Below are 13070 nucleotides of genomic sequence, written 5' to 3' on the forward strand. Positions count from 1 at the left end.
CCCTTTTCTCCACATCTTCACCAACACTTGTTATTTTCTGGTTTTTTGTTTGTTCTTGTTTTTGGATAGTGGCCATACTAGTTGGTGTGAGGTGGTGTCTCACTGTGGTTTTTTTTTTTTTTTTTTTGCAGTACGTGGGCCTCTCACTGTTGTGGCCTCTCCCGTTGCAGAGCACAGGCTCCGGACATGCAGGCTCAGTGGCCATGGCTCACGGGCTCAGCCGCTCCGCGGCATGTGGGATCTTCCCAGACCGGGTTACGAACCCGTGTCCCCTGCATTGGCAGGCGGACTCTCAACCACTGCGCCACCAGGGAAGCCCTCACTGTGGTTTTGATTTGCATTTCCCTAATGATTAATCATCTTGAGCATCGTTTCATGTGCCTTTTGGTCATTTATATTTCTTCTTTGGAAAACTGTCTTTTCCCATTTGGGGTTGTTTTGTGGTGGCTCAGTAGTAACTTACTGGCACTCATGAAACTTATGAAAACAGTTTGAAGAGATTTGAAAGTTTCTGAAGTATTCGAAGATTTAATATGCATTGCGTGAAGGCACAATTATGTGCTATACTAACTGATTTTGAAAGAACTAACCTTATTTTTTATTTCTCTTGAATTTCTAATATTGAAAGCAAATGCACCAAATTTCAAGTTTTCTTAAATGATGTTCCTTTATTTACTCTTCCCTCACTCCTGCTCTAACCATGGATGGTAGATGAAATTTACTGGGAAGCAAGAGAGACAATTTATTCTGTAATAGCGAAATTTAATCAAATGTCTTCCTATTCATTAAAAATTTTTCCTTCCTTTTTAGTGCTTTCTTCCTTTTTTTTCTGACCATGTTGCTGAAGAGACCAACTCTACGTAGGGGAAAGTGATAGCATCTCTAGGGTCTTAAGGCTTCTAAAAGACTGATGAGAGTTGAAGCTGCATGGGGCAGATCACGAATGGCCTCGTGTACTAAGGCTTGTGCCCTGTGGTGAGGATATTATATTACAGAGAAAAACAACACAAGATTGTTTTGAGCTAAGATTTCCATCTTAATTGTTTCTGAAAATATTTCAGAAGATAATGACTATCTTTTATGTCAGACTACCAGAAAGTTCACTAGTAACTTAATTTCATTTAAAATATGATTTCATAGGGAGAGAATGGAAGAATGTAAGTAAGAATGGCTAGCTAGAGGAGCTGATTTATAAATCATACAGTAAGATGCCAGTCACTTCTTGGTCACCACTTAAATATGACCTAATATGATAATGAAGTAGTCCCATTCTTGGGTGATTTTTAAAAGGAAATAATGAAGAGGGATTATGGTGTCAAGCAGATGGGCTGTTCCTGAGCAGGAACCACGAGTAAGGACATTTTCAGTGAGAGGAATAGCATCTCGATTTAGATTTCCCAGAAGCAGACCCTGAGAAGAGAATTTGGGTTCAAGTTATTTATTTGGGTGGTGATACCAGAAATACTTGGAAAGGGAATAAGGAAGTGAGAAAGGGTGGAAAGTTAGCTGATAAAGCTGTCTTGAGGGCTTCCCTGGTGGCGCAGTGGTTGAGAGTCCGCCTGCTGATGCAGGGGACATGGGTTCGTGCCCCGGTCCGGGAGGATCCCACATGCCGCGGAGCGGCTGGGCCCATTAGCTATGGCCGCTAAGCCTGCGCGTCCGGAGCCTGTGCTCCGCAACGGGAGAGGCCACGACAGTGAGAGGCCCGCGTACCGCAAAAAAAAAGAAAAAAGAAAAAAGAAAAAAAACAAAAGCTGTCTTGAGCAAGCAAATTATGACTGTGGGTAACTTAATTCTGCTGGGGAACTCCGAGAGCCTGAGAAAAACATGCACTTCTGAGTTTTCCTCCCAAGGGACAGGGGCACTGGAATATTTATATACCCAGTCCCAACGGTCATTGGTTGAGGGCTTGTCCTGGGGGCAATGCATCTCTGCACAGGTGGGGAACTGGAATCTGGCAGCCAGAGAAGTCCTCCCACAAAGAGATGCAAGGACTGGCAGTGAAGTCTGGCCAGTGTGCCCCAGGTGATCCATGTGGCTGGGTCGCTGGCAGCATCTGCTGCAAGCGGTCTGCTTCCTTCAGAGCTCTTTTCTCCCCCCCTTGCTGAAGCGTCAGCCTTTCAGAACCATCATGATTATCACCATCAACACCTTCAGTCCATTTTTATAATGAATGCCAGGAATCTGTGGGTTCTGTAGGAAATCAGGTCTTTCTGTTTATTAACCAAGAACACTTACCGAATGTTTTCTATGTGGAACGTCTCTTTGTAAGAAGAAAGACTTTCTGGGTGAAAATCTCATTATATTCATAACGTAATGCTAGATAAACCCCAATGCAATAACATTTTAATAAAAGCATAACCCAGATAATGTATGAAGGATACAGAGAGCTTGCTAACATTATTGTTCTCCAAAGAATTTAAAATATTTTGTACAGCAATTAATCTGACGCAGAGGAAACAGGGAGCTTAGACACAGAAAGAGCTACTCAGAGGGCTCGGCTGACAGTGGACAGAGTGAAAAACTTATTTTACTTCACCTTTGCCTTTTTTGGGTCATTCCTCCTCTTATTTCCTTTCCATGCCTTTTCCCAATTCTTATCATTAATAATAAAATCTTAAATTATGTATTGCCCTGACAGTTTTACAGTATTACATAGATTCATGTTAACTCTAGTTAGCCTGAAGACTCTGGTTAGATCCACCATGTGGTGCTGACCTGAGGGGTTAAGTTGCTCGGCCTAAAAATCTTGCTTCAAGATACTCTGATTCAAATCCAGGATTCTTCCTTCCATGCAATCCATCAACTGCAGATTCTCTTCTATTTCAGCTCTTGTCTGAGACTGAAGAAATTTTTGTCTAGAATTATTTAACTGAGTTCTGGCTTCTGCTCTGAGTTTTGTCACTTTAATGACATCACATAACTTTCCTATTGTGTAATGCCAATCTAGTTTGATGTCTAGGTTAAAAACTGATCCATTTCTTAAATTCTGGCACTTGAATATTATTAATTGTCCTCTAAAGGCTAATAGTACCTAGATGGCATATGCTTAGCACTCAGTAAATGTTAAGGTTTTATTAGGTATTACTCAAGATTATTATAATTATTATATTTCTTAAAAGGGTTTCAAGCATTCTCACTGCCAGGCCTGCTTCTGATATCTAAAAACAAAACAAAACAAAACAAAAAATTATTTTTTCTTCTTCCCTTGCAGTGCTTGTCATAGCCCAGTGCTAATACGCTCGGCTCTCTGCCTGCAGGCCCAGGTAATACTCGTAAAATGGAGATTGCCTTGGTGTATAATCTTTCTAGTTCCTTTACTGGAAGGAAGAGGGAGTCGAGTTGCTTATCAGAACAAAGCAGCATCACATAATCTGTCATCTGAAGAGAAGGAGGGAAGCTTTAGATTTCATGCAATTTTTTGAGAGGAAGAAACACTACTAAAACTATCTAAAAATAGTAACAATGTCACTACTAAACGTTCTTAGACTGTATTCCACTAAATATGTATAGCCAAATTCTGTGCTCTATTATTATTTGTGTGGGGTTATGTCACCGTGTTTGTGTTCAGTTAGGTTCATTTGTTTCTATTTGTTTTAAATTTTTGGAACTGCTTCTTTTTTGTTTGTTTGTTTTTGGTTTATTTATTTTTTAATATAAATCATTTACTCAATTCCAAAGTCAAAACTATTTACAAATTACAACCAGGTAAGCCTCACTTTCATCCCGTTCCTCTACCCACTTTCCTCCCTCCTTTTATTTTTGTTTAAAAAATTTTTTTCTACTGTTTCTTTTTACAAATATAGGCAAGTATGTATACTGAGGGGTATCCTATCTCTCTTTTCTTACATGAAATTAACATACTGTATCTATTGTACTGTACCCTACTTTTTCTTTGTCCTGGAGATTATATGTATATATGTCATTTTTCATAGTTACTCATTATATGTAGATGCCATAGTTTATTCAAATGTCCCCTGATCATAGACATTTGAATTCTTTACAGTCTTTTGTTCTTGCAAATAATGTTGCAATACATATGCCATTTAACATATTTATATTTAGGACAGATCTCAGAAGTGGAATTTCTGGGTCAAAGGGTAAATGCATTTTTGTTAGTTACTGCTCAGTTTCCTTCTATGGGGTTTCATTTTGCATTACCACTAACAGTGTAATGAGAATGACTGTTTCTCCATAGAGCTAGAACTTTAAAAATTGATTTCACCTTTTCTTTCACCTCAGTTTATTTTTACCTTGTATTTTAGAGGATATAATTCAAATTTCTTTAGTGTCATGAGTCTGTGTACCAATAGAATTTACTTATTTATTTATTTTTCATTTTTATTAAACTACAGTTGATTTATAACATTATATTAATTTCAGGTGTATGGTTTAGTAATTTGATATTTTTATAGATTATACTCCATAGAAAGTTGTTATAAAATATTGGCTATATTCCCTGTGCTGTACAATATATCCCTGTAATTTATCTATTTTATACCAGGTAGTTTGTACTTCTTAATCCCCCTCACCCATTTTGCTCCTTCCCCCACCCCTCTTTCCACTGGCAACCACCAGTTTGTTCTCTGTATATGTGAGTCTGTTTCTGCCTTGCTATGTTTGTTCATTTGTTTTATTTTTTAGATTCCACATATAAGTGAAAACATACAGTATTTGTCTCTCCCTGTCTTACTTAAGTCACTAAGCATAATACCCTCCAGGTCCATCCATGTTGTTGCAAATAGCAAAATTTAATTATTTTTTATGGCTGGGTAATATTCCATCGTATATATATGTATATACACAATATATACAACATTCCATTGTGTGTGTGTGTATATATATATATATACACACACACACACATATATATATATACCACATCTTTTTTATCCATTCATCTGTTGATGGACAAGAAAACTGGGTAGCAATACCCATATCAGACAAAGGCGACTTTAAAACAAAATCTATAACAAAAGACAAAGAAGGACATGTATTGATAAACAGGTCAATCCAAGAAGAGGTTATAACATTTGTAAACATTTATGCACCTAATACAGGAGGACCTAAATATAGAAAGCAAACATTAACAGATATAAAGGGAGAAATTGACACTAATATAATAATGCAAGGGGACTTTAACAGCCCACTTATATCAATGGACAGATCATCCAGACAGAAAATCAGTAAGAAAGCAGTGACCTTAAAAGACACATTAGATCAGATAGACTTAATAGATATTCACAGAACCTTCTTTCCAAAATCAGCAGAATACACATTCTTTTCAAATACACGTGAAACTTTGTCCAGGATAGATCACATGCTAAACCACAAAACAAGTTTCAATAAATTTAAAAAGATTGAAATTATTTCAAATATTTTTTCTGACCACAATGGTATGAAACTAGAAATCAATTATAGGAATAAAACTGGAAAAACCACAAACACATGCAGACTAAACAACATGCTACTAAAAAAAGCCCAATGGGTTAATGAAGAAATCAAAGAGGAAATCAGAAAATACCTTGAGACAAATAAAAATAGAAACACAACTTTTCAAAATATATGGGATGCAGCAAAAGAAGTTCTAAGAGATGTTTTTAGCAATGTAAGCCTACCTCAAAAAGAAGAAAAATCTCAAATAAACAACCTAACTTCCCATCTAAAGGAATTAGAAAAAGAAGAACAAACAAAACCCAAAGTCATCAGAAGGAAGGAAATAATAAAGATTAGAGAGGAAATAGAGACTAAAAAAACAGTAGAAAAGATCATTGAAAGAAACTGAGTTGTATCTTTAGAAGATATTGATAAAATTGATAAACCTTTAGCCAGACTCATTAAGAAAAAAAAGAGAGTGAGCCCAAATAAATAAAATTAGAAATGAAAGAGGAGAAGTTATAACCAATGTCATAGAAATACAATCATAAGTGAATACCACAAACAGTTACATGCCAACAAATTGGACAATCTAGAAGAAATGATTAATTCCTAGAAACATACACTCTTCCAAGATTGAATTAGGAAGGAATAGAAAATCTGAATAGACCAATTCCTGGTATTGAAATTGAATCAGTAATCAAAAAACTCCCAACAGACAAAACTCCAGGACCAGATGGCTTCACAGGGGTATTCTGCCAAACATTTAAAGAAGAATTAATCCTTCTAAACTATTCCAAAAAATTGAAGAGGAGGGAATATCCTAACTCATTCTATAAGGCCAAACCCTGATACCAAAACCAGACAAAAACACTGCAAAAAAAGAAAATTATAGGCCATTAGAATTTAGTGACAACTGTTCCAGAGTGACATGAGAATGGACAGCTCTGCTTAGAGTTTAGATTTTGCTCGTTTCCAACATACTGGGGGTTTCAGGGCAGAACTGAGCAAACCACGGATTTATATGGAGAACTGGAGCTTTGCAAAGCTCCTAATTCTGATATTCATTGGGTAACTTCCCTTAAATTTATTTAAAGTAATTCCAAAACTGTCAAATCCATATTCACACATAAATGCAAAAGCATATTACAAAGAAATCTATATTTTGTTTTCTAATTTTTCCCTTGAACTTAAGATTCTATTCACTTAAACACATACTTTATTTAATAACAGGGTTTTGGGGGAAATGATACAATGAAAATTCATATAGATTCTAACGTGCCTCTTGATTTCAGAACTATTGAAATGTAAAAAATCAGATTTCTCAGAATCAAGGAAATAGAGTTCCACTGAGAATAGAGAGATAGTTATACTTTTTGTTTTTCACCATGAAATACATAATAATTTCCTGTATTATACTTCATTTGCTTCTGGTTTGGTCTTCTTTGACCTACTTATCCTCTGGAATATATATATCATTCTTATTTTTCTAGGTCTCGTCTCTACCTTTCTGACATATGTAGTCCCTTAAGAAGTGATTTTATCTATTTTGCAAGGTTTGTAGTATGAAAAAGCCAAACTGTACTGATGGCAATGAACACTTTGCATTTAAATATTAAAATTTGATGTCGTATCTTAATTAATTTTTAAAAATATGTCTGAGTGTGGCAAATTCTATGTAAAATATTTTGACTCTAAAATTCCTGTAGTCCAAAATTGAAGCAAGTAAGAAATATTAACCTACTTTTGTGTCTAAAGTTTGAACAAATCATACTGAGTCATCAGCGGGATCGTCAGAGACCTCATATTTTACCTTCATTTAAGTCTTACTGATAGCCAAACAGGAGGGATTTCATTCATTGTTTTTTACTCCCCAAACTTTTCCTGCATCTCATGTTTTTAAAAACAGCTTTATTGAAATATGTTTTACATACCATAAAATTACCCTATTCAAATTTACAATTCAGTAATTTCTGGTAAATTTACTGAGTGGTGAGCCATCATAATACATCAGCTTTAAATCATTTTAATCATATCTATAAAATCCTTTATGCCGATTTACAGTGAATCTCCATTTCCACCCCCAACTCCAGGCATCCACTATTCTATTTTCTGTCTCTGTAGATCTGCCTTTTCTCTACATTTTATCTAAAGGAATGATACAGTATTACGTGATTTCTTGTGTCTGTCTTTTACTTAGCATTATGTTGTCAAGACCCTTCCATGTTTTAGCACGTGTCAGTTGTTCACTGAACAGTATTCCATTGTATGAATATACCACACTATTTACTAGTTGATGGATATTTAGATTGTTTCCCATTTTTGGCTATTATGAATAGTACTGCTATGAATATTTGCATGCAAATCTTTGCCTGGGCATATGCTTTCATTTCTCTTGGGTAGGTACCTAGGAATGGAATCACTGGGTTGTATGGCAATTGTATGTTTATATTTTTTAGAAACTGCCCAGTGTTTTTCCAAAGTGGCTTCTGCATCTCATTTTAGCACTTTCTTTATTGTCAGAGGAAAAAGACCATGTTTCTGTCATTCACTCATTCACAAAACTCATTTCTTTATTTTGCATGTGTTGAACACGTACCTTGTCCCAAGAATTAATGATATAACCATAAACACAAAATTGTTTCCTCTAAAGTGCTCACCATCTGTTGGAGAACCAGAGGAATACCTAGATAACTAAATACAGTTAAGAGAAGTATGGTAAGCAAAGTCCACCGCTGGGGTTGAGGTGCAAAGAAGAGGGCACAATTCCAGGCTTGGAGGAGCAGGAAAAAGTTTTGGAGAAGGTCACACCGAAGTTGATTTGTGGAGACATATCTAGGGGAGTGAGTGAGGAAGGGCATTATAAGCCTAGGAGCAGAAGGCATCCTGCCCTGCTTGCAGTCAGAACCCCTTTACCCAGATCACCTTTACTTTTCTTCATAGCAATTATTGCCTACCGTGTGCTATGTAATTTATGTGTTCATTTGTTGAGCTATTGTCTCTTTTCTCCTTGAAAGTAGAGATCTCTGTCTGTTTTGTCCACTGATAAAGCCCAAATATCTGACACGGTATCTGACACGGTACCTGACACAAAGAAATGGTACTCAATAAATATTCATTGAATAAATGAATGTATAACCACAGTTTTGATAAACAAGTGTGTTTAATGCTGCATAATACACCAACTACAGATGAAACTTCACTGAGTCGAACAAAATCAGAGTTGCTGGGTAAAGTGGATGGATGGGTACATGAGGAGGAACACATTTAAGATTGTAGAACATCACGTCACAAAGTGGAGAGCAGTGTCTTGTTTCAGAATTTAAGACTAGATTTGGTAAGACAAGTTTGCACAGTGACCAAAGGATGGTTTGATACTTCTGGTAAGAGAACAAGATTTTTATTACATTAGAATCCAGAGAAAAAATTGCAGGTACCGATGCAGAAATTTCAAGTAACTTTTCAGAAATTTAGGAATGATTGAAGAGAAAGGATGCCATTTGAGAAAGTTATTTAATTAATACAATAAGGAACGAGGGATCTGAGGGGGTGGAGGAGGGAAAGGAGGAAGAAGAAGAGAAAACTGTCATTTCCTTAGGATTTTCCCACTGTGATTGTCATTTTTGAGGCATTTTTTGCAAGTCAAATAAGCAAAGACAATTTTTGACACAGTTGTGATTTTGAATACACCTTGAATGTCTTAGGTACAATGAAAAATGCCTTTGCTCATAAAGGAAACATTACTGGGGAAATACTAAAGCATCTTTTACTCATATTCATTTTGGCTCTTGTTTGAAGGAATCTCAGCCATCTCCATTTTGCAGGAAAGGAATCCACCCAAATGAAGACTTACAATTTATCTTTTACATATATCTGTATTTAGTTTTTTGTTGATTGACTTTTGTGTTGTTATCATTTAATATGGGCTTCTTGTACTGAAAAAAATTGTCTAGAGACTAATAATGCTATAAATTGGGTGCTAATTGTAATTCAGCTCAATGGAAGTATTTTTCTCTGTGTTTTAATTTGTTTGTTTATTTTGGTTGAATAAGGGGTAGGGACCCTGGAGGAAATGAAATTGTATTATTAAGCAGGGCTTGATCATGAAGCACCTTTTATACTCTGCTAAGGCTTAGACTTTGTCTAAGAGCAGTTGGAAACCGTACAGGATTTTAATGAAAGAAGAAGTTCATGGAGTGGAGATTTGCTGTGACTGTGATTTGGACACTAAATCAGAGGAAAGGACGGAACTAGAGAGAGGGATAATGGTTTAGAAGACTTTTGCAGTAATTCAGGTGAAAGTTAATGGTGGTCTGAAGGAGGTGGTGGATAAGGGATGCATTAAAGAGCTGTGGCAGATGCAGCAATGATACAACTTAGTGGTTATTTGCACAGAAGCTGAGAAGGAGATTGAAGCATCAAAGGTGTCTTCCATATTTCCGTTTTTTTTTTTTTTGGACAACTGGATAGAAAGTGGTATCTTTCACTGAAGAGGAGAACACAGGAGAAAGAGGAACAGGCATTTCATGGAGTAAAATGATGAGTTTGGTTGTGGATTTTCCACTCTTGGGGAGAGTCTTAGTTTGTGCTGTCACATAACAAAATACCATAGTCTGGGTGCCTCCAACAACAACTATTTGTTCCTCCCAGTTCTGGAGGCTGGGATGTCCAAGATCAAGTTCTGGCAGATTCCATGTCTGCTGAGGGGCTTCATTCTGGTTGGCAGACAGCTGCTTTCTTGCCATATCCTTAGATGGAGGAGGAGTAGGGAGAAGAGGGGGAACCACTGGTCTCTTCCTCTTCTTATAAAGGCACTAATCCCATTGTAGGATTAGTAAGCGCTTCACCCTTATGACTTCATCTAAACCTAATTACCGGGCTTCCCTGGTGGCGCAGTGGTTGAGAATCTGCCTGCTAATGCAGGGGACACGGGTTCGAGCCCTGGTCTGGGAGGATCCCACATGCTGCGGAGCAACTGGGTTCGTGAGCCACAACTACTGAGCCTGCGTGTCTGGAGCCTGTGCTCCGCAACGAGAGGCCACGACAGTGAGAGGTCTCCGCACCGCGATGAAGAGTGGCCTCCGCTTGCCACAACTAGAGAAAGCCTTGGCACAGAAATGAAGACCCAACACAGCAAAAATAAAATAAATTAATAAACCTAATTTACCCAAAGGTCCCACCTCCAAATACCATCACTTTAGGGTTTAGGGCTTCAACATATGAATTTGGGATGGGGGGCACAAATATGGGGTCTGTGGAACACCCATTGAATAGGTACACTAGGCAGTTGTATCTTGGGACAGAAGCACCAAGATTGAAATGAGTTTGAAGTATAGGTTTTGGATATGTGTGTACAATGGTTATACCTGCAGTCGTGGGTGTGTGTATGATTCCCTGTGGAGAGTACTGGAATGAGAAGAGAGTAGGTCTGTGGTTAGAAATCTGGGAAATACTGACATTTAAGAAACAGACAGGGGGAAGAAGACCCTATGAAAGAAAGCAAGGAGTAGTTAGAGGAGAAAGGGGGAAGCAGGAATGTGTTGTTAAGAGGCATTTCAAGAGGGAGGAAGTGGGCTGGAGTGTCCGTTCCTAGACTTCAATTAAATGAGGACTAAAGAGGGTAGTGGGATTTAGCAACATGAAAATCACTGGGGTTCATGGTAACTACCCCTTCTGTGGAATTGTGGGCATAGAAATGAATGAGGGGAGGAAGTAGAAACAAATGGTGAATATAAATTGTTTTATTCTTTCTAAAATAATTACAGGAATTTACACTAAAATACCCTAGCCTATCATAGGGTTGTTTTAATCAAGGTGAAATTTACATGAGATTGTCCATTCCTTAATGAACAATTCAGTGGTATTTAGTACACTCACAGTATTGTGCAACCACTATCTCTGTCTAGTTCCAAAGCATTTTCATCAACCCAAAGGAAAACCCATACCCTTTAAGCAGTGGCTCCCTATTCCCTACCCCCACCCCAGCCCCTGGCAGCCACTAATCTGTGTTCTGTCTGTAAATTTACCTATTCTGGATATTTCATGTAAATGAAGCATGCAATATGTGATGGTTTGTGTCTAGCTTCTTTCCCTTTGCATAATGTTCTCGAGGTTCCTCCACATTACAGTATGTATCAGTACTTCATTTGTTTTTATGGCTGAATAACACTCCATTGTATGGATAGACCACCATTTATTTATCTGTTCCTCTGTTGATGGGCACTTGGACTGTTTCCACCTTTTGACTATTGTGAATAATACTGCTATGAACACGCATGTACATGTATTTATTTGAGTACCTGTTTTCACTTCTTTTGAGTATATATCTAAAAGAGAAATTGCTGGAGCCTAACATCGTTTTTTAAAACTATACTTTTAGTGTGGGTGGGGGAGGGATGGCTTGGGAGTTTGGGATTGGCAGATGCAAACTATTATCTGTAGAATAACAAGATCCTACTGTAGAGCACAGGGAACTATATTCAATATCCTGTGATAAACAATAATGGAAAAGCATGTGAAAAAGAGGGTATCAATATATATGTATAACTGAATCACTTTGCTCTAGAGCAGAAATCAACACAACATTGTAAATCAACCATACTTCAATAAAATAAATTTTAAACACTATACTTTTTTTTTTTTTTTGCAGTACGTGGGCCTCTCACTGTTGTGGCCTCTCCCGTTGCGGAGCGTAGGCTCAGCAGCCTTGGCTCACGGGCCCAGCCGCTCTGCGGCATGTGGGATCCTCCCAGACCGGGGAATGAACCCGTGTCCCCTGCGTCAGCAGGTGGACTCCCAACCACTGCGCCACCAGGGAAGCCCTAAACACTATACTTTTGTATAATGCTAACTGAGAGTTCACAAGAAGCATTGTGCATTGTAGAAAAAGTTGACGTACCCAGTCTCTTTTCAAGTTCTTTACATTCTCTTTGAGATAGGATTGGTGAAACCACCATTCAGTAATTAAATAACACATCAAAAGAGAGATAAGTTGAGTGAAAAAAACATGTATAATTTTTAAAGAAGGAAGTGCCCTTTCGAATTGAGTTTTGAGTTTCATAAGAAGAAAGCACTTCAGGTGAAGAGTTTGGATAAGTTGACTCATGCAGGAGAGAGAAGACAGGACAGGGCCAAGGTTGGAAGTTTCACAGTTTAATATTTCTGAAGAAAGAGTGCAAGTTGCACCCTATTTGGTGATAAGGGAAAGTAACACAGATGAAGAGCACCATGGTGCTGATTTCATAGCTAGCTGAACTCTAAAAATTAAGATTGTATTTTTAAAACCAATTTTTACTCATCTCCCAATAACTGACTCTTTTATGTTTAATCTTGTGGATTGTAATTCTCCATTCAGAGACACCAGTGTAGATGGAAGATTTGAGCTCTGTCTATGATAAGCAGTCTAGCCTCCTATGGTTCAGTTAAATTTTATTCATAAAGTAAAGATTAAGACATTTTTAGAGGTGGAACAATGATTACATTTCCTGTAAAATTCTTGGTGTTTTAAAGTGGCATTCATTCTACATCCTTAAAAGTGTCATTTTCCTCTGCTGTCTTTCCTTTATAGAAAAAAACTCCTGGGAATTGATTATGGAACTGAGATTTTCCAAGACATGGCTCTGTGATTTAACCCCCTAGGAACTTCCTAAAGACTTGGGAGAGGAAAAAATGTTTGTTCAGTATCTGTTAAGTGT

The 13070-nt window shown here is 37.4% G+C and overlaps 2 protein-coding genes across 10 annotated transcripts in view; one reads left to right on the top strand and one right to left on the bottom strand.

Annotated features, from left to right (window-relative positions):
* The window catches only part of IPCEF1 (interaction protein for cytohesin exchange factors 1), a 183006-nt gene that overhangs the window by 121617 nt on the left and 48319 nt on the right, over positions 1-13070 (top strand). The gene's annotated exons all lie outside the window — the stretch shown is intronic.
* OPRM1 (opioid receptor mu 1) overlaps positions 1-13070 on the bottom strand; it is a 161009-nt gene that overhangs the window by 18772 nt on the left and 129167 nt on the right. The gene's annotated exons all lie outside the window — the stretch shown is intronic.

Source organism: Aethalodelphis obliquidens, unplaced genomic scaffold (genome assembly GCF_003676395.1).
Source record: "Aethalodelphis obliquidens isolate GAN/ISIS:26980383/991018 unplaced genomic scaffold, ASM367639v1 scaffold3, whole genome shotgun sequence".
Classification (NCBI taxonomy): Eukaryota; Metazoa; Chordata; class Mammalia; order Artiodactyla; family Delphinidae; genus Aethalodelphis; species Aethalodelphis obliquidens.